The sequence below is a fragment of the Strigops habroptila genome, chromosome 12, assembly GCF_004027225.2.
Source record: "Strigops habroptila isolate Jane chromosome 12, bStrHab1.2.pri, whole genome shotgun sequence".
In the NCBI taxonomy this organism is placed as follows: Eukaryota; Metazoa; Chordata; class Aves; order Psittaciformes; family Psittacidae; genus Strigops; species Strigops habroptila.
Window position 1 is genome coordinate 23,607,707 of NC_044288.2, and position 22,548 is coordinate 23,630,254.

The 22,548-nt window shown below is 45.2% G+C and overlaps 1 protein-coding gene across 6 annotated transcripts in view; it reads right to left on the bottom strand.

The window, feature by feature from the left end:
• Positions 1-22,548, bottom strand: part of KCNIP1 (potassium voltage-gated channel interacting protein 1) — a 411,307-nt gene that overhangs the window by 34,524 nt on the left and 354,235 nt on the right. Inside the window, exon 1 of one of the 6 annotated variants that reach the window (XM_030504595.1) lies at positions 1,954-1,973. The exons of the other annotated variants lie outside the window; for them this stretch is intronic. The gene's annotated coding sequence lies outside the window, so the exon portion shown is untranslated. Of the gene's footprint in view, positions 1-1,953; positions 1,974-22,548 lie in introns of those variants that run through there. 6 annotated transcript variants of the gene reach the window in all.

Sequence of the window (22,548 nt, forward strand, 5' to 3'; positions counted from 1 at the left end):
AGAGCCTTGGGTGAGGTGTTGGATTAGATGATCTTAAGGTCCTTTCCAACCCTAATTATTCTATGATTCTAAGATATTCTATACTCTCTCTCAAATGCAATTTTATACATATAGAGGCCTTGACAAAGCCTGTGTGAAGAGTTAATCCAAAGGCAAGCACAATCAATCCTTTTCAAACACTAAGTGGAACGTAAGAAGTCATGGCTACAATTAAACTGTAGGATTGCAAGGAGACAGGTGATGAAGCTTTTTCCCCACCCCCAAAAACACAAGTCCAAACCCCAACTCTTTGCTCCTTCGCAGATGCCCTGCAGCAGCAGGAAATCTCAAGCCCAGCAAAAAAAGTCCTCCCAGCACATTAGTAGCCTCACAACAGAAATCTCAGTAAGTCATTTCTCTTTAGGAGAATCAAAGAATCAGTGATTAGAAATCACCTTTCCCCCTAAAGGAGAGTTTTGCACAACTTGCAGGAAACACAAAATGGTTTAGGTGAATCAATTCTTACATCTACAGCAGGGCTGGGACTGCAGAGCCCAAGTATTCTAAAAGAGGAATGTGCAATGCAAATTGCAAGGCAACCTGAAAGCCATCTTGCTTGAGAGCTTCTTCCAGCCTCCTAGTCATCAATACCATCAGTGGTGTTATTTGCTCACGATAATGCATTATAACCAGAAGCACTTTTTCACAGCTTTCAGTTGCTTATGAATCTATTTCCAGCCCTACTACAGAAATGAATTACCTCTCAGTAGCGCTCTGGCAGAACAGGAAGGAGTAAAGGCAATTTGTAAAGCCTCATCAGTAAAATGGGAATAACACCACATATACATCCAGACATGCTCTCCCATCATTCCACTTGAGTCCCCTCAATTTCATCAGCACCCAGGTAATGTGACTTGTAACAGATGGCTCTGACTTCGGTTCTGTACTGTTGTGCACAGACCTATGCATTCATTGCCTTATCCAGAAGAGTGGACATGGGACTTCCCAAGCAGGGAAGCAGTCATCTTCCATGCTATGCCCCATCTCAAGGCTTTATAACAAGTGCCAGAAGTGCAAATAAAGGATATGGAGGCAGTGATCGCTTCAAAAAAAGCAGCACCAAGCCACTGGCCTGGGACACACAGGTTGAGCAGGGACCAAAGCAACATTCTCATTCCAAAGCAGCAAGGAAAAGGAAAACCATGAGAATGTGTCAAGACATCAAACTGTGATGATTTTTCAGAATAAATAGTAGAAACACTTCATAAGGCCCCTAATAAATGAAATAGTCATAGGAGACTTCTGGATTATAAATTAAGTAACTGAACTTTTTTTCTCTTCCAGAATAGGTTATTCATCAAAACCCCTCTGATGAGCCTAGACAATGCATTAAAATGGACTTATACTCTCCGAGAAGAATTATTGCTGCCAATGGTATTTTACCTCATTGAAAAGCAAATCAGACTCTTCAAGTCTCTGATTTATTACTGCACCAATTTCCACAAATGTTGGTTTGATCTAGCTTTGAGTTAGAATAAGGGGTTTGGAAGAACAATAATCAATGAATATATAATGTGGGGGAGTCAAGCAATCAGAAATAGTAATTAGTTCAGTGCCTAATTCAAGGACACATCATCCTTGTGTTATTTTATAGGGAAAATTCAGGCAGGTTTTAACTACAGTGTGAAAGTTGTACTTGATGACCTCAAGGGTCTTTTCCAACCTATTTGATCCTATGGTTCTAAGTAAGTTTTTTCCCCCTCAGAGGGGGAGCAGCATGGATTTCATACATTTGGCACTGGTTGCAGAACTGTCATGGGAATTAAGCAGACGTTTGGAAGACAAAGATGAATAGACAACCGTGTGAGGACAAACACAACTTCAACTACATAAAACCTTTATAATGGACACCCTCAATCACATACACAGTGTTTAAGGTCATGATTGCAGGGGACCACAAAGCTGAAGCCTCACCTGAGATATTGCAACATGGTCTAGTGTGAAGCGTCCCTACCCATGGCAGGGGGGTTGGAACTGGATGATCTTAAGGTCCTTTCCAACCCAAACCATCCAACCATCCTATGATTCTTTATTCTGGACTGGGATTTTCCACCTGGAGAGAGAGAACATGTGCATATGCGTGTGAGATTATCTTCTCATGGAAGCCTTTCTGTGCCTTCCCTAAAGCATGCCTGGGCTCAGTCACTGCAGGCTGCTGGTCCCAGTCTGGAAACACAGCCTCAGAGCTGGAAGCCTGTAGCAACAAGGCACGCTGGGTCCATTACTGCCCAGTGCCAGCGACTGCTGTGGGCTTGTGCTCCCCAGTGGATTCCCATGGCCATGCGCAAGAGGTCCCTGTGTCTGAGCCACCCTGGGGTGCGTGAGCAGCTTGGGCAGGGCTCCCAGCCAGGGCACAGATGCTGTTTGGAATTGAGCCTGTTTTGTGGTAGACGTCACTCTTCCAATGGTTATGTTTCAGACTGGGAAACTAAATTTAAAAACCCCCTTTTCCACAAAAATGGAGATTTTGCCCGACATTTGGAAAACCCTGCAAATTTCATGTCTCCGAAGTGTTCACATTCCATCGTGATGCAGGCAGAAGCCACCTCTTCCTGCACCGTGCTCAGTCTCAGACTGGTTACAGTGCAGCAGCCCTTTGCAGCTTTCTCTCAGGTTACCCAGTGCCATAAATTTTTACTTCATTCCTGGGGAACTGTATAGTGAATGAGCAGAGCTGTAACACATGCCCATAGCGAAGGACCTTCACTGGAACTCTGCACAATAGAAATTTCATGCTAGATATCTTTAACACCCCCCTCCCAAAATTAGTCACCATTCCTACTTTAGCCTTAAGTTTCAATTTCTTACTATCAGTTTGTCTTAAAAAAACTTTTGTTTGCTTCTAAACAGAAACAAGTTTCAACTTGTGTGTGTTTGCTCACATTTATTAAAACTATTTGGTTTTGTTTATTAACATACACTTTTTCTTGTTTGGAAACAGCAGTGTGGAAAACAGGATTTGCCATTTAACTCTAAGGTAATGCTAGCATCTCTAGCAGGAGTGAATCCGGGAGTGATTCTCCTCCTGTAATAGCCAAGAGGACAGCTCACCTCCACATTACAGCAATTCACCTCTGCAAAGGCTGAAAGCACAAACTGTTCTGGTCCAGGCAGAACTGAGGAGCAAAACACTGCTATCAATAAGCACACTATAGATCCCATCTGTACAAAACAGTATAGCCCAAAGGATTCTTCCTTTCCCTTTCACAGAGCTGTGTTTAAGTTGAGCAAATTGCTCCAAAATGTGAAGCGTAGTTAAGCAGAACATAAGCACCAATTCAGCTCTATTTGCACAGAAGAAACTGCTCAAGATATATTGTTCCAATACAGATCCAGATTTTTCAATAGGAAACAAGAATATTTAATGGAATGCAGTTGCTTATTAAGGCTTTTGCTGGAATACACAGTATGCAGCTATGAGGGAGCCAACAGCATCCAACCCTGGTTACAGTTCCAGGAACAGGGCACGGGTTTTACTCCTGTAGGTATGTTGTTAGAAGGCAGCACCTGTACCTCAAGTGCTTAAGTGGATCTGATCTCAGACAACATATGGAAGCAACCAATAGTGCCTGGACTTCCTGTTCATAAAAAATATTAGTGTCATAATTTCTGGTTTGCCAAGAAGGTGAATGAGAAGTGGATCTTCAGAACACTAGTGTAAATAGACAGTGTTCTGCTACTGGTGTTTCTTTAAATAGAGCCTGCTGAGGACAAAAAAACCCAACACATTGGTATCAACCAGTAAGCAACCCCATAAAGTAGGAGCTAAAACCCAAGCCTGCCGTACACATGGTGATAGATCACTCTGCTATAGTCAATATATCAAATATACCAGCACCATATACCAAAGCAGGAGCCGACCTCTCTGAACTCCCATCAGGATCCAAACCACAAGCAGTTGCCAGCCAGAAAGACAGCAAAGCAGAGAAGCAGGGAGCTGAAACCCCTGCACACAAAAGACAGGAAAATTTTAGTTAACAGAAAATAGCTTAAAAATTTCCAAACCTTGGCCCAGCTTGTGGTGCTGGGAACCTTAAAACTTTGCTTCTGCAGCAAAACCTTAATGGGACAAGCACAAAACTTGCTCCCATTTTTCTCTATTATGCCTCTCCTGGCAGGGCAGCAAGGGACTAAGGCACACCCTGCCTTAGGGTGTAGATGCAACCAACTACACACTCGACAAATCTCCATGCAGTCAAAATACATTATCATTTAAAACTACCATGCTAAAGTTGGAAGCTTTAAATTCCACTGATTTGTCTAAGGATCTTTCTGCTTCTGAAACATGAATTTTCAGACTGGAAGAGGAAGACCATGAGTTTTACATCTTCTCAGGCTGAGGCCTGTCTTCGATCAGCCCCCTGAAAAACTGGCAAATTCAGAGACCTGCTCTGGTTTTTGAATAGCACCACCAGAGAGAGTAATTTGAGCCTGATAAACATCAGTGCTTGTAAACACTGAACTGTTCTGGTTGACAATGTCTGAGGGCTTCTGCAGGCAGAAAACAAATACACAAGTGAGAACATGACCAATGCCAGAATGCTGCTCATTAAATTTTCATGCTGACTGATTGCTTTCATTTAGCAATGCAGATGTGCAACAAGGATGAGGAGTACAGTGCCCATGAGTACTGGGAAATGGCTCGCAATGTGAGCAAGGTTTGGAAGCCAGTCACTTGGAGCAAGTGCTCATATGTGCACTTAATCAGCTTGTGTCGTATCAGTGGCTCGATTTGAAAGAAGCCATGAAAACATTTTAATGTACTATATTTCATAATTCTGGTTCTTCCGTTCTGGTTTAAGGGAGTCCACAAATGAATTTGAAACCAACATAGGAGAGCATTGCTAAGAACAGTTAAAGAAAAAAAACCCAAACGGAATTATAACTCAGTCCAAGTTGTATATGGAGTGATTTTAGAGTATTTTGTCTGAAATGTCATAGAATCACAGAACAGTTCACGTTGGAAGGGACCTTAAAGCTCACCCAGTTCCAACCCCATACCACAGAGCAGGTTGCTCCAAGCCCCTGTGTCCAACCTGGCCTTGAACACTGCCAGGGATGGGGCAGCCACAGTTTCTCTGGGCACCCTGTGCCAGCGCCTCACCACCTTCACATGGAAGAACTTTCTTGTATCTAACCTGAACTTCCCGTATTTAAGTTTAAACCTATCACCCCATGTCCTACCACTACAGTCACTGATGAAGAGTCCACCAACATACGCTGAGCAGCTCTAATCTAGTCTATATGAACGAAACTGTAACCAAGCAAGAAGCACAGGAAACAGATTTAAATGGACATGCCACCATGGGTAAGGCCATCCCAGTAGTAAATGAAGAGCTGCTTGTGCAGATGAGCCCTTTGGCTCTTTCCCTTTTGCTCTGGGCTCTGACATGAGTGTGCCAGCGGACCAAAAGAAGGGAAGAGGTAACCAAGCCCCACAATCTGTGTGCTGATGGGAACTCCTGGTCTAGGATCTACCTAGGGAAGCCTGACCTGCCTGTGCAAGTGCTCACTCCTATTTATTTTAACAAGGAAGAAACATTTAGCTTGAAATATTTTCACTAGAGCATGCGAAGAATAAAGAAGAAAAATTTCCCTTTCTGAATGCTCCAGATTTCATCTTGTAATTGCAATTCCACTTTTAATCATCTGCAAGAAATGTAATTAAGCTTTGGCCTAATCCCAAAATAATAGAAAATGGAGAGTTAGAGCTTTGCACATAACAAGACACACAAAGGGTACCTCTGCAGCCGTGACTGGTGTGTGCCACCCGCCCTGCCCCAGCAGCCCAACCAGCCCCGAGAGGTGGGGACAGGGCACTGCTGCCCTCCTCACCTTCCGGGCAGGTCTGGCAGCTTCAGCTGTCCCTTCTACTGCTTCTGCCTAAAACCCCCCACCCACTGACAGCTCATGGCAGCAGATGCATGCGCATGGTGCTGTCACAGACCTAAAGGAACACCACCTGCCTCCCTTCCTGCTCCTGCTGCTGGTGGCATCAGTGCGGTTACAGCACTGCTGTCAGGAAATGTGCTGGACTTAAAGTGGACAAATGAGACATTCTACTCTTTTCACAGTATGAAGTCTCATTGTAAGAGAGACAGGATTAACTGCTTAAGTAGTTAAATTAATGATGACTTAATTAAGATACAGTTGGACATGCATCCTCAATTTGAGGTTCCCATGTGTGGATTTAAGAATCATGGGAGAGGGATTAAGGTAATGTTAATTATGCTCCATTTATAGAGCCTATTTAAATAGCTTTCCCTTCCCAGTTATGAGCACCTCTAACTCAATTTCTTCAAGAAAATCGGCCTTACCCTGGAATTTTCAAGGATGTTCTTCAGGCAAAAGAAAGGTCTCTCCCTCCAACTGTAAATTTATTCAAGCCAAGTGAAATGATTCCGTATTTCAAAACATGGCATGTTAGAGCAGCTCTTTTGTGGTTCTTGCAAGTTTTTGAAAACAAGGAGCCAACCAGGCAAACACAAGCAGGTCAGTGTTTAGATGAGTGATGCGTCGTGTCAGTAAGAAGTGATTCAGCAACAATGCAAGAAGCTGGACCAGAACTCTCCTTTTGAGATTTACTAACAACATGTCTATGATAATCTGGCAAGTCAGTGAAAAAGATGAGACACCCCCACACACCCTTCAGAGTACTGTGTCCAGCTTTGGGTACCCCAACAAACAAAGGCTGTTGGAGCAAGTCCAGAGGAGGCCACAGAGCAGCTCTGGCTCCGGAGCCAGGCTGAGAGAGCTGGGCTGGTTCAGCCTGGACAAGAGAAGGCTCCTTAAGGGAAGACCTTAGAGCAGCTCCAGTGCCTAAAGGGGCTACAAGAAACCTGGAGAAGGGCTTTGGACAAGGGCCTGTAGGGACAGGACAAGGGGAATGGCTTTAACCTGCCAGAGGGGAGATTGAGATGAGCTCTTAGGCAGAAGCTCTTCCCTGTGAGGGTGCTGAGGCGCTGGCACAGGGTGCCCAGAGAAGCTGTGTCTGCCCCATCCCTGGCAGTGTTCAAGGCCAGGTTGGACACAGGGGCTTGGAGCAACCTGCTCTAGTGGAAGGTGTCCCTACCCGTGGCAGGGGGTTGGAGCTGGATGAGCTTTGAGGTCCCTTCCAACACAAACCAGTCTGGGATTCTATGAACATTGCACCAGAGCAAAGCCATCTCAAAGACCACCCCAGGGCCAGCGCAGGGCTCCATCTTCAGAACCGAGCTAGGCTTTAGCGAGTTCAAGTTATCAGCCTCAGGTGACACTCTCCTTATTCCTCTCACCTTAATGCCCCCTCCCCTCTCTCCATCATGCTGCAGATGAAGATCAATCTCCTGCCAGGGCTACACACATTGCTTCAGGACTGTCCACCTGCTCTCAGGAGCACTGCTAAGGCTGATATTGCTTATGGGAACTCACTTCAGGAACAAGAACAGCAAACACTGCTGCTTACATGCTGGATTAAAAATGACTAAAAAAACTGACTGCAAGATTCCAGACACCTTCTGTGTAATGATGGTCTAAGTTATCATTAATGGCATAAGTCAAAGAACTTCAGCTTTTTAACCTGGCCATGTCTCTTTAAAATTTTGCTGTTTTCACACTATTTAATATTGAAAAGTGAATGGAGAGGGGGAGGGGAAAAAAAAAAAAAAAGGACTTATTTTCTGCTGCAATGAGAAACCACATCTATTTCATATAAAAATTTATCACCATTATTTATTAGCACGCAGAAAGCTTCTGGGTATAATAAAAATTTGGTACATAAAGCTGCAGCTGCCTGAGGAGAAGGGAATTAACTGTAATGACACTGCTTTAAAGAACCTCATAACATCACTTGAAAAACATGAAAAAGAAGGGGGTAGAAGCAAGAGGAAAAAGATATTTTTTTTTGGCACATCACAAAATATTATGCGTTCTTTCTGCTCAACTCTCATATGGAAACAAAAGACAAGGTCTCTTCTTTACATTTAAGGTGTATAGCTGGGAAGAGCATTTTCTTCTTTCTAGTTTAGAGGCTTTAACTGGTCATGACACATGGGAGAGGGCAGCTCTTTAAGCACAACTAAACTCCCGGTTACTTGCTCCTTGGAGACATAAGCAGCCCAGCTCACACAGCTTCACTCAGGAAAATAATTCCAGTAGCATCTAGAGATGAAGCATTTCCATTTGCAAAGCAGTGGCAGGACTGAAGAAACAAAACACATTGAGAAATTCAGTTGTGGGGAAACTGCACAGTCATTTGTATACTGAAACAAGCACCACAAATGATAGAATCATAGAATGGTTTGGGTTGGAAAGGACCTTTAGGTCGTCTAGTTCCAAAGTCCCTGCTGTGGGGCAGGGACGCCTCACACTAGAGTTTGTCAAGGCTTTGTCTAACTTGGCCTTGAACACTGACGGAAATGGAGCATTCACCACTTCTCTGGACAACCCGTGCCAGGGCCTCACCACCCTCACAGGGAAGAACTTCTGCCTAAGATCTCATCACAGTCTCCCCTCTGTCAGGTTAAAGCCATTCCCATTTCCCAGGGAAGAACTTCTTTATATCTAATATGAACTTTCCCTGTTTTGGTTTGAACCCATTACCCCTTGTCCTATTGCTATAGTCCCTGATGAAAAGCCCCTCTCCAGCATCCTTGTAGCCCCCTTCTGATACTGGAAGGCTGCTCGAGGTCTCCACACAGCTTCTCTTCTCCAGGCTGAACAGCCCCAACTTTCTCAGCCTGCCTCCTGTATGGGAGGTGCTCCAGTCCCTGATCATCCTCGTGGCCTCCTCTGGACTTGCTCCAACAGCTCCATGTCCTTCTTAGTTTGGGGACACCAGAACTGCACAGAGTGCTCCAAGTGGGGTCTCACGAGAGCAGAGTAGAGGGGCAGGATCACCTCTTTCGACCTGCTGGTCACACTTCTTTTGATGCAGCCCAGCACAGAGGGGAGTTTCTGGGCTCAAGTGCACACTGAAGCCAGGTCATGTTCAGTTTCTCATCGACCAAAGCTCACTTAGAGCAGGAATCTCTCTTGCCCAGCCGAGTAAGGCAGGCACTGATGCCACTTCACTTAATAAAGTATGACAAGTTCCTACTGTGGGAATTTTCTGTTAGATCCCTGGCTGTATTTAGTTTTTGTGGGCGCTTTGGTCATCTCAACTTGAGCATTTGGTAAACAGCTTTGGGGCAAGTAATATGTATGTCTTGAAAGTCCTCAGTGCAACAGCTAGATAACGATGCAAGATTTTACAGCACTCAGATCCAGTTAAACTATAGAGGAGAAAGTTTAGCACTTAACAACAACTATTTGTTTCACATGCTGAAGTGATCATGAATATTAGGTGTCCGTGAGCACCTTCCCAGACAGGCTGTGCAGGCAGATTTTGCCTAGACAAGATTCTCCATGTTTTTATAGTTTTGTTCCTAAAGTCATCTTTCTCCATCACTCTTCTCTATTGAAAGCTGCTCAGGTTCACAGCAGATTAAAATAAACCCAAGGGAGGAGCCTGTAATGAGTCAACATCCAAGCTGATGAAGGTGGCAGTGAGGTGTTGAAAGTACAGGTGGGCTTGAAGAAAAAAAAAAAATCACTACATGGTGCTGAATCTTAGTACACGATACTAACTACAGCACAACACAATGATTACGTGGCAAGCAGGCCTATGTTTAGATTATTATTGCAAATGGCATCCATTAATTACCGTGAGCATCCTGGATCCTAACATTCTCCAAGATAAACTACATTCCATTTCCTAATTCTTTATAATAATGAACATTAGACATTTGCATCTAGTCCACCATGCAGCCCAGAGGTGACTGCTGACACAGAAATAGCTCAAACCTGGCACATAGCATCAGTATGAATTGTTACACATTTTGCCCAAAGCAAGATTCTAGATAAGACTCTAGGAAAGGTTCAAACATCATTCATAGCTGGTTTGGTTAGAAGTTTTTTGCCAGAATCTAAAAGGATTAAACATGAAATACAGCTCTAGAGATTTCATTAGAAGTGCAGAGAACAACCCCAAACCATACATGTGGAAGTGCCATGAAAATGCTTTTCCTTCAGCTCCCTCTGTATCCCATATCCTTGATGTAACTAAGCCAAATCCTTCCTCCAAGAGTTCATATGAAACAAAAGTATTTCCCAGTAAGCAACTTCAATTAAATAGCATTCAAAAAGATGTATTCGTGCCTAAGTCAGTGCTTCTATGTTCTTCCAACCTCTACAGCTCCTCATAGGATAAATGGCACTGGACTCCTCTGAACTTTGTGCCCACAGTAGTGACCTTCGCAACACTTGAAGCTAAGGTGGCAGAACCTGCACCACTGTTTACACTTCTTTATAAGGCTAATTATGTGCCTTGTTGCTGCTCTCATCAGGAGATTCCATCTCAGTCATCAGTGGACAGGCTTATAGTTGAGAGAGCTGTAGAATTTAAGGATAAACTAGATGGATAGCTTTGGCCAAACTTTACTACACTGTCAGATGCAGCTTGGCTCTGAGCAGCACTACCCCAGCTGGTGCTTTCCAGCACCTCTCTCAACACAAAATGGGAATTGGTGGGGTACAGAGAGAGCTCAAAGGGACATGTACTCTTCTCTCTAAAGTAAACAGACAAGAGGAAGGCAGAGGGCTGCAGCTAGAGCCAATGAAATGCAGATTCTAAAATCAGAACACATCATTTTACACTTATCCAGCAACACCATGATTCCTACTATTGTGGTCTGAAAAGCAAGAAGATGACTGGTTGGCATTCCACCACAGGGATCCCCTCTTCTCAGGGGTGCAGCACTGTTGTTCACCACTGTTTCTGATCTGAAACATGGAGTTCAAGAGGGATGAAGCTGCTGTGTGTACTCTGCATTTCAAAGTGGTTCTGTAGTCCACAAATGCAGAGCCTTGCATACAGAATTCATTTGCTATGCTAGTAACTATCTTAGTTTACAATAGTGTTAATATTGCAGCGTGCTTTAATTCTGAAGGACGTACAGTTTCAGGGTTGGTGAAATAAATGTCTTTTGGTGTCTTCCACACAGCTAATTGCTATACATAAATTATTTAAAGCATTACAGAGTTGTGGGGATATGAATTAAGTTTCAGCAAAAGCAGATTAAAATGGGGGAGGTAGAGATGAACAGATATATATGCTTGACCAAAAATAGTCTCTATTAACATCACACCCTGCTACAGAACATATGAAGATTTTCAATCATATATACCTTAACCTGCAATCAAACACTAGCTCCTTTTGTGCTGCATATACCAAATCTGCCAGCTGCCACACCTCCCCCAAACTCTATTATGTGTCAACTCCATGAGGACAGCCTGGATTACCATCTTGCTGCTCAGTCTAGATGTAAAAGACAGATTTGACACTAGCACAATTTTCTGAGCCTCTGTCAGAAAAGTAATATACATTGCAAGCCTTGCACAGATAAGATCCTCTTAAGATTTTACTGTTGTTTCTTGATGCAAGGGAAAGAAATAGGCAGATACATAACGCTCTGAGAAAACTTAACTGGTGACAAATGAAATAATCAAACTGATTGTCATATTGCACTTCCTGAATAGGATGAGAGCAAAGTTAAAGTAAGCTCCACTCAAACAGGTGAACACTTTTAGAAGGCAAAAAAGTTGCATTAGAATTTTGTCTTCATTACTCAGACGTCACTGATGGGACTGACTTCATGGCAAGTAGCCCAGCAGGACAGCAGCCAGACAGGATTAAAACCCAGATCTTTTCAAGCCTCACCCTGAATTTCACATTATCAAACAGCATTTCAAGTTATAGGTCCCATTAGGAGGTAGTTAAACACCACAAATATCTGGAGCACATACATTCCGCTAATTTGGATTTCAAGATTTGCTACAAAGTATTTCAGCATTCCCTCAATGACAGAGTTCTTGCGCTATAACAGTACCTGTGTGCTGAAGTCACCACATAGATATATTAAAACAGACAGAACCTGATATTGTACCATTGGTACATATACTAAGTTACTGCCAAAACACTCCACAACAAGATTAGTGTGTTGCCACAGGAGCCTCCAGGGCTTTTTGCCTAACTGAAAGGAAGAGAAAAATGACATCATCCTGTTGCAAATCCTGAAGTAGCTGTGAGAGCTGGAAAGATCAACAGAGGTGTCTGAATTCCTTCACGACAAACCCAGCCCACACTTAAACCCCTTCAGAAAGATTCTGAAGCCTTCTCTAAAGCCAAGTCTGCCCAAAGGAGTTTTGCAAGAGAGTTTTCAGACAGATTTGTGTCACAAGATGGCTTCCTTATAAAGCTTGCCCTTGCGCTGGTGCTCTCCATCTGCCCCAGCAACAGTTCACCACTTCCTTATCATCTTCACCAGTCAAAGGATGGCTGTATTCAGATGTAGCTCAAACCTCAGACATCCATTATAACCCCCTGAAACGTGACCAGATCTCACTGCAAGGAAAAGAAACCTCTTGACATCCAGACTTAGTTTTTCATTTAAAACATCTGCAACTTGTGTCTCTAACTTACAAATACACTTTAATTACATTTATCAGCAAAGATGTGCTTCACGGGAGATTGTATCTATTTCCCTGCAGATTAGTAGATATGGAGAATTCGAGGTTAGACTGGATCCTTCATATCTGCTGACACTATGCACCTTTGCTGCTGGGATATATTCAAGAGATTAAAAAAAATAATCTTCCTGCAGAAATGAAATCCCTCCAGATCAAACTGATAAACTCTGCTTTAACCTTCAGGAGGGTGGGTTTTGTTGATTACACTGTTTTGGAAACACTCTCCTTGCTAAACAAAGGAACCTGCATGGGACCTATGCACAATCCTGCCTAAATCCCCCATTATCACCTGCTCTTCTATCCCAAAACACATCAGAGAAAAGTCTTGAAAGGAAGAGACTATAAACAGTGAGAGATCAGAAAACCAGACTCACTAAGTGAACCCAATCTGATGGGTATCGATCAATCACAGTCCTGTAACATCTGCCAAACAGCCTGACACCTGGCTCAGCAGCACTGGGGAATTTCTAACTTCATAGCCAACACTTCCACAGGCTATAAATTTAGAATAGCTTTGACAGCCTTTCGGAAATCAGCTTTGCTCAAAGACAAACTCCTCTTCAGCAATGCTGCCATTCAGTTTAGAAAGTGCCTTGCATCTGTTTTTCTTAACCCACCCCATCTTTTCCTTAAAACAAGGATGTGCTTTGCAGGCTCTACCTGCACCAAAGCCTCCCCCTTCTCCACACTGACCCCATTTACCCCACTGCAATCTGCAACGATGTGGATCCACATACACGAGTGCATACACGTGTGGATCCACATACACGAGCCACCAAATCTTGCTGTGTTTCTGAAGTGGAGCTTGCTACTTTGCAAGCTGAATGTGATGCAGTGTGTTACAGTCCACAGTCTCTTTCAACTCTAGAAAACAGGTAAAGCATCAGCTCTTCTTCTTTTGAAATATGCTACCTCTGTGTTCTATATTGGGAAAAAAATGAAGCCAAAGAAAAATCCTTGCAATGAAACAGAGGATATCCATCAAGTTTTATGCAATTCCATTCAATTTATTTAAAACAGTCTACAGAATATTAACCTTTTCTAACATCCTTCTTCCCAGCAGATAATTTGATGGATTTAGGGAAGGAGTCTGAAGGGAGAAAGGCAAGATGGAAGGGAAGATACGTAAATAGGTACAAACCCTATGTACTACTGCATTGTTATATCCATGGGAATTAACAGAAGCACAGAAATTGTGAAATTATGGTGTGTGGTATGTTAAAAATTTTGCTGTGGTATATTGGTACATTTTTTTTGCATACCAACCATGCTTTTTAAGAAAGGCCCAAGTAGCCCTCTTTGAAGTTATGCTTACTAAAATAACTAAGATATCTATCTAGCCTATTCATCACTACCACAAAGGTCTGCACTTTTTAAACCATTAACAAACTTCTAACACCCAAGTTCTTCAAACACTAATGCACAAAGCACAATAAGTGCTTCTACTTCAGAGTAGCTTACTTTTTACCTGCCCCTCCAGCGCTCTGTGTATCCCACTGAAAGCACATCTCTCTCCTCTCTTGGCCACCTCCTGCTGAGTTTCATGGAGAACACTTCTACACCTTCAGTCACGCTCAGTCCTCCAAACCACTTACAGTCTGCACACTTGGGCTTTCCACTGATGGCACGTATGTTGGTTTAGGAAAACATGATTGTGCTTTCAGAGGAGGTGGTTGTGGCTCTGCTTTTCCACACAATATTACTTCAGTCCTATTTCTTTCACCACTACACTCTCTTCTCCAGAATATGAGTGAAGATCAAACAGCATTTCTTAGCCTCTGTGCTGTCACAGGTAAGCGTTATGCACATGATACTTTCTTCTGCAATGCTTTCTGTTAAGAAGGGTTTGGTGATGCTGAGAGGCTTTCTGAAGACGAAGGCTTTCCATGCGGCACATGGAACGACTCTCATACAAACAGACTAAAAGTAAAATCCATATCTATTCAATCAGAACTGCTAAAGCTGAAGGGGAAACACACAGAATACATCCCAAGGGATGACTGATGGAATTACACCCCTGCAATAGTCCCACAAAACATTATTGATTTCAGACTGAATGCTTACATTGTTAATTACTTAGGCAGGAATTGTAAAATACAGGTGCTGTATTTTTGTCACATGAAAGAGGAAGAAGGACATTTTTCATCTTCTTGGTATTATAGTTGTCCTGTCATTACCTGTTAGTAATTTTGGATGGACACTGTGGACCCCCAAATGGAGTCCCACATCAAAAATGCAAAGACCAGAATTAAGAAACCATAGAGGGATGCAGTTCTCTGAGACCTACAGCAGCAATTAAAGAACGTGACTTAGAGGCTGGGGGGTTGCTAGCCAAGGAAGCCAGAACGAACCAGCATTTCCTGCTTTCAGCATCAGCCTCTTGCTGTAATCAACACAAACCAGGGGTCTGGAGGGGCTGTTGCTGCACTGCCATACGGTGCCTGTCGGGAGGTGACACTGCACCACCTCTCTGCACTGTGCATAAAGAGAAAGGGAAAAAGAGAACAGTATCTCAGCCAGAGTCTCTAAAAGACAATCCAACATGCCGGGATATGTGGGATGTCTCCCATCATACTGTCATTCTGTTTTACTTTCAAGCTTCCCAGGACTGGTGTTTCTGTGATCACTGTGTTTTCCCTACCTCCAGAAAACCAGGAGACCAAAGGCAGGACCTTCTCTTTCGTCCTGGAAGGGACAAACAGCTAAAAGAGAGGGAAGGTTTACAGGGCCATATAATTCTTTTGCCTTTCACTTTCTCAGGAAATACTGGAACAACCAATGATGTCTGCTTACAAGCGTGGGCTACTGAATTGTCAAAACTGCAGTAGAACAGAATTGAATCAATATAGCGCATCCTTGTGTAGAGGAGAGAAATTTGGAACACATTACATTCTTCATCTGAGTAATACTTTTGGGCCTATCTCACTTATCATTCTCCTCGGGAAGCTGGGGAAAGGAACGGTCTATGAAACTGCCATGAGGCACATGGAAACTGGGTGGATAGCTCTTGAGAGGCAGTTCTCAGCAGTTCAGCATCAAAACAAGAGGAGGGATAACGCACAGCTCCACTGAGGTCTTTCCTGGGTCTAGTCCTGGTCAATATGTTTGTAACCAAGCTGGGGATCAAACAGAACAGATATCATCCTGTTGGAAAGGACTGTAGGAGACCTTCGCAAGTTTGAGAAAAGGCTTGAAGGTAACTACCTGAAATTGATTAAAGACAAATACAAAGGGCTACAAGTTCGACAACAAAATAAACCACACCAACAGGCTGGCCAGGCTGGGGAGCTGCAGGTTACAGCGGGGCAGAGCTGGAACATCAATGACCAATATGTTTTCCTGCAAAGACAACAAGCACTTCACCAGACCTACAAACAGGAATACACTCTGCCAGCCACATGAAAAAGTCCCTCTGCTGGGCTCAGTGGCAGTTACGTCACAGCTGCAACAAAGAGGTGCATTAACAACAAAAACTTCAGGTAGGAGCATTGAAAATGATCAGGGGCTAAATCACATAACAAGGAAAGACCAAAAGAAGTAAGAGTGATTTAGACTAGCGAAGAGGAACCTGAAAGAATATAAAACTCTTTACAAGGCTTGTACAAAGATAAAGCAGTTATCTGTTCTCCATGCCCACTGGTGGAGTGAAGACAAAATAATACTTGTACCGAGCTTGCCATGCTGCCATGGACAGGTACAACCCTGCTTTGGACTAGGAGGCCTCTTCATCTGCCACATCTACTTTCCTGTAATTTTATGAAGCATTTACGTACTTTTTCCATAAGACCTTTAGTTTTGGATCTAACCAGCCTCAGACAGACTTTCAGTTCTGTGTCTGTGCAAGTTATGGGGTACTTGTGGGCTACAGTACCCACTGATGCTGACCTTCAATTAAGAAAGTAAACACTTTTAAGCAACTCAATTGTTACATTTCACTCAAAGAATTTGTTAGGTAACAACCACAGACATTTCAGTAAGAAGCTGCTACTCTCTGGTTCATGATCAGTACCACAGTTCATTTTTGTGGTCTCCCTTCCTCTTCAGAAAAGATAGAAAATGCAATATTGTCATTTAGGAATTGGGAAATATGATTACATCTGTAAAAATGTTACAGCTTTTGGCAATAGCTTTAATAATCTTTTTAATAAAGATCAGTATCTGCTGACATCGGTCAGGATACACAATCTGCCACTTTCCACTTCTGAGTACTTCACTGTTCCCTCTAAACTGACAAACAGATAATGTGAGCATTAACAGAGCTAGAAAAGGGCTAATACAAGCTAGAAAATTCGTATTAATTCTAACTCTTAATAAGAAATAATTAAACCCAAGCTCCTGATTGCTTAAGCAGGAAGGCACTAATCAAAGTATGGAGACACTAAACAGTTGCAAGGATCAGACCATGTGCTAAAGACAAAGTAAATGTTTAAGAAAGTACATGGGAATGACGCCCAGGTAGCAACTTTGATGCTATTTTATACACAGCTTGTGTTGGTTTTGCTTGAACACAGAAATTCCAGCAAGCAAATAGAGCAGGTTTTAGTACTATGCTGGGAGGATGAGATTGCCGTAGAGCTGGAGAGTGAAGGAGCAGAGCTTGATGTTCCTCACAGTTTCTGTAAAGCAGTGATATTTAGAACCGTTTGATAAAAAGCAGAGGGACGTTACCATGATAAAAAGCAGATGGGCATTAACATGACAAAGTGAAAAAGACCAGGTAGCATTTCAGATGAACAGAGCCAGCCAACACAGCTCCTGAAAGCCAGGAAGGAAAGTGTCACATGAAGAGCAGAGGCAAGTTGATAAGCCATAAAAAAAATAAAACTTGTTATGCACATGTACGAACAGACGAAGCAGCTTTACACAAGACACAAGAGGACACTGGACAGAGCTGTGAAACATGGGATGCTTTACTACTGCATGAACATAAATGAATGAGAAATCACTATTTCAAGAGAAAGGTTAGCAATAGAGCAACTATGATAAACATAAAATCACAGAATCCCAGACTGGTTTGGATTGGAAAAGACCTTAAAGCTCATCCAGTTCCAGCCCCCTGCCACGGGCAGGGACACCTTCCACTAGAGCAGGTTGCTCCAAGCCCCTGTGTCCAACCTGGCCTTGAACACTGCCAGGGATGGGGCAGCCACAGCTTCTCTGGGCACCCTGTGCCAGCGCCTCAGCACCCTCACAGGGAAGAGCTGCTGCCTCAGAGCTCATCTCAATCTCCCCTCTGTCAGTTAAAGCCATTCCCCCTTGTCCTGTCACTACATGCCCTTGTAAAAGTCCCTCCTCAGATTTCTTGTCAGCCCCCCTTAAGTATTGGTTTTCCAATATACGAAAACATATGCTACATGCACGTGAGCAAATCTCCACCATACAGCTGTAGAAGGCAGACTAATGAGATAAGGATTTACCGAAGCCTGTGAGAATGGCACGTGGGGCTGAGCGCAGAAGCATCCTTCTCTTAAGAGCAGAAGCATCCAGAGCTTAAAACTTCGTGTCCTTGGCCATGCATAGCAGGTGCCACAATCGCCCTTGGCAGCACTGGCCCAGAACAGCAACGGAGCTCATAGACAGCAAGAACATGCAGCCTGCCAGAGGATGTTGCTGTGGCTGACATAACCTGTGCGGACTGTGCTGCATCTGCATTTCACTGTGCTTTGTGCAGGAAGGTGGACACTGCGTGGCTGTGCTTAGCTTACTTTTCTGGCACATCATTGCTTGCTTGCTGCAGCTGTAATCACACTGGGTCTTCACCACCCAAACGTGGGCATACTGCCTGTAGTACTAATGTTCTCTGGTGTACATTTTTGGAGAAGGACCTGGTGGCAAATGGCTGCAGAGAGCAGGGTGGCAGCAGGGAACTTCCTGTGATGCCACACCTGGTTTTTATCTGCTAGCTGTGAGCAGGCAGTGCTTGGAGCCAGGCGCTGCTGCCTGTTGCAGGGCTGCACCCCTCATCCCACAAGCAGAGCACTCCGCAGGGGTCTGCTAGGGGTGCCTGATCCCAGCTTCTGCCCCCCGCTCCTGCCTGGAACCCCACCATGGAACCAGTCACTCTATGACATCAGCTGCCACGGGCAGTTTGGCAGCTGCTGCAGTGGTGGGGACCAGCCCTCAGGTGCTGTAGCTGTCATGTGCCACTGGCAGTGATGAATTTGCTCCCTCTCCTTGTCCTGCTGGCCACGTGCTGGCCTGTGCATGGCATGCAAAACAGCTGTGGGTAAGTGGCCCAAGGCTCTGGGAGAGGGCCCTGACAACTCTTATGGAGTTCACTGGAGGGTGCTTGCTAGTCCCCCAGTGCCATACCACAGCTTCTCAAACCCCATGTGGGCACCTCAGGCCCCTGTCAGCACCTGGGCTGCTGGCACAACTTGTCTACAGGACTAAAACAGAAACAGGGGCAGATGAAGAGATGCATGCCCCACGGGGTTCCCTGGCCCTGCTGTCCATGCAGCACCTTGTGGGGAAGGGAGACAGCTGACTTTCAGCCCCAGCAGCAGCAAGCCATCAAGCAGGACAGTAATGAGTTTCTGCTTACAGAGCAACCTGCGGGCGCCGGCCCATGGCTGCTTACTACAGCAAGCAGCGTATCGTGGGTGGCAGAGATGCCCTGCCAGGGGCCTGGCCCTGGATCGTCAGCATCCAGCAGAGCTCAGAAGTAGGCACGGTGCACATATGCGGAGGGTCTCTCATCAGCCCACAGTGGGTCCTCACAGCAGCCCACTGCTTCATCAAGGCCAAGTAAGGAGGACCAGGGAGCGGGGATATCTCCACAGCACTAGCAGGTGCCCTGCCTGCAGCACCACGTGCTATTCCCATCCCATTTCCTTGCAGTACAGCCAGTGGCTGGTCACTGCAGAGCCCAGCTGACAGACTGCTCAGGAGAAGGCTGGGTTCATGCTATTGCTTCCTAGCAGCCTCCAACTCGATGTTCCTTGAGCCTAAGGCACACAGGGACAGTTGCACCCTCTGCAGCACAGCTTTCCTCTCACCCTTGTGAACTGGAAGGCACATGGCTCCGCTCCCAATGACCCCTCTCTCATCTGCCTTCAGGCATATCCAGATGTGGTTCGTGCTGCTCGGGGCTACCCGGCTGACTCGGCTGGGCCCTGAGGCTCAGGTGCGCAAGATTAGGAAGCTAATTGCTCACCCATACTACAGTAAGATCACAGAGGAGAATGACATTGCCTTGCTGGAACTGGACCGGCCTGTTCAGTGCAACAACTACATACAGCTTATCTGTGTGCCAGACATGTCGATGAGAGTGTCCCAGCTGACAGACTGCTACATCAGTGGTTGGGGTTCCAGGAAAGCAAAATGTGAGTTCCCAAAAAGTAGTCATGTTCAAAGGGCAAGCTTGGCACACTGGGGAGACAGGCTGGGCTTCCTGACAGCAGAGGTGAAAGCCAGAGTCAGGCTGTGGGGATGTTTTCCTTGAGAGATGGGCCTGACCCACTGTGCAAAGCAACACAGATGGGGAACACGGGTCCAGTGCCTCTTGAGGGGCAAAGCTAAGCACTGGGGAAGGGGAGGAGAACTGGCCGGGAGCTGCTGAGTGTTAATTCCTTTCTATGCTCACAGCTGCAAGTTCGACTACTGTCCTGCAGGAGGCCAAGGTCCACCTCATCAGTGTCAACACCTGTAACAGCAGCGAGTGGTATCAAGGGGACATCCACACCCACAACTTGTGCGCTGGCTACCCACAGGGTGGCATCGACAGCTGCCAGGTAAGGAGCATGTTACAAGTCAACCCCGGCAGCACAGGCAGCCCCGGTGCAAGTGCCCAAACAGAGCCTGCCACGTGCTCAGCCTGGCAAGGCACCCTCACACCTCGGTGTCTCTGCTGCTGTTGGGGATTCCCTCACCTCTCCCATCTGCAGGTCCTTGCCCAGTGATGCCCTCATCCCAGGGGCCTGGCACTCTGCCCCATCCAGCGCTCTCGGCAGCCTGTAAGGTCCAGTTCCCAGTCCTGGAACACCCTGTCTTCTGCACACCCAGGATTACTGTGCAGAGATGAGAGCGTGCCCTCGCTTACAGCCCCATGCCCCCCTCCAGACAAGGTTCTTTAGACTCCAGCACCTGATCAGAGCCTCTCTGTGCAGTGAATACAGCTCTGGCAGGTGCTGTGAGAAAGAACCAGCCATAGTGCTGACAATGGCCACCCAACACTGCTTTCATCCTCTCTCCTCTGCTGCAGGGTGACAGCGGTGGTCCTCTCATGTGCAAAGATAACAATTCTGACTTCTTCTGGCTTGTGGGAGTGACCAGCTGGGGGGAAGGCTGCGGGAGAGCACAACGGCCTGGAATTTACACCTCCACTCAGCATTTCTACAACTGGATGGTTGTATCAATGGGACTGCGCCTAGCAACAGCAACTAACCCAACGCCACGGCCAGTCTCCACCTCACCCCCTAATCAGACCACACCACCCCCCCCTCAGACCCCACCACCCCGCCCTCAGAGACCCACACCAACACAGGCAGGCACATTCACGCTCTGCCCACTTCCATGCCAGAAGATGATGCAATTCCTCAACCTGCTGCAGGAGCTCCAGCAGTCCCTAAAGGGAAAAAAGCATTGAGCAGCAGCATGAAACAGGATCCAGTGCAGACAGCACTGTACCATGACCATTTGCTTCTGAGTCAATGCCTGCTGATTCGAGGGCAGCCTCACTGTCAAAGCAGAGTAGTACAACATGCTCTGGTAAACACACAGCCATAAGTAATTACATCTACTAACTGAATCCATCCATAGATCAGAGGGCTGAAGCAGAATCTCTGTTGCTAAAACAACCCCTTCTAGCTAAAAGGTCTTGCCTGTCTGAAAGAGTACCAGACACTAAAATCTGTGCAAGAATAGCAAGGACAAAATACCAAAAACTAGGAGCCTCCAACTTCATTTTGGCTGTACAGGCCCTAGTTCTGGTCCATCATGGCTATAGATTATGCAGTGTTTACTATATGGATATGAATAATCCTCATGAAGCAACACCATACTCAGAAGAGTTCAGAGTGAGCAGTAGGAATAGTTTAGGCATTTATCTTCTGACTGCTTTCCTTTGGAATGTGGGACTTTGTCTTGTAAGTTACCAATGTGTGTAAATGAGCTGAACATTGAAAGCGTGGTACATCTATGTAAGCATGGGCATAGGAACACATCGTTACCATGATGCATCCTTGGCCATAAAATAAAGTGAGGTTCTGAAGCTGATAATCCATGACAGGTTTGCTGTTTGTTCAGGTTTTTAAAACCTTATTTTTACTGCCATATCTCAGAGATAGGGTCTTACTGTTTCCAGCTGAACAGTAAATAATTGCATAACCTCACTCACACCAACATCCACGAGAAACCTGAGATCATAGAATCATATAGAATCATAGAATGGTTTGGTTTGGAAAGGACCTTGAGATCATCTAGTTCCAACCCCCTGCCATGGGCAGGGATGCCTCATACTAGCCCACATCGCCCAAGGCTCTGTCCAACATGGCCTTGAACACTGCTAGGGATGAAGATCTAGTGGAAATGCTGTGGGATTTAATAGCTGCAGTAAGAACCAAACTGATTCAGTTCCCCTTCAGTCTGAACAGCAATTATTACCGTTTTCCCTATGAGGGAACTGAAAAAATAACTGAACAAATATAAGAAATGGAGGAATTTCCGTAGTGGGGCAAAGAACAGGGCTTCTGTATGTGTGCACTGCTCCAGCCTCCACCAGCACTGACACCTCTGGGGCACTGCAGCAGTGCCTCCCAGCACTGACCCCATATGCAGGTGCACTACTTCACGGGGGCTGAGGTTACCTCAGCTCTGCCTCTGAACAGCCTGGGGTGGCAGGAAGAGAACAGGCGATTTCTGCCTTGCATGAAGAAATCTGTGCAAGTGTTGGAATAATTGAACAGAAATCACTGGGAAGATATAATGAAATGTGTTGACTCAGCTATAATACAGCCTCTGCAC